The sequence below is a fragment of the Notolepis coatsorum genome (assembly GCF_963971535.1).
Source record: "Notolepis coatsorum genome assembly, chromosome: 1".
NCBI lineage: Eukaryota > Metazoa > Chordata > Actinopteri > Aulopiformes > Paralepididae > Notolepis > Notolepis coatsorum.
The window spans coordinates 45,381,602-45,381,839 of record NC_140165.1 but is presented as its reverse complement, the minus strand read 5'-3'; positions in this window follow the sequence as shown (position 1 = coordinate 45,381,839).

The following is a 238-nucleotide window of genomic DNA, read 5'->3' as shown; positions in this document are numbered from 1 at the left end:
CAAAATAAGCCATCAATTGTCAAATTCGAGCCGACAGTTTTCAATCAATGTCCTATGAAACATTCTGGTAAAATCCTAACTAAATCCCAGCACAGGGGTTTGAAGGAATCAAGTGAATTCAGCTATTTGATGAAAGGACTACACTCCCAGCATTCAATGTGATCAATGTCACTAGACCAATTCACACGTGGAACAAAGGCCCAGTTTCTAGTCTGTCGTTCATTTGTTATTCCAATGA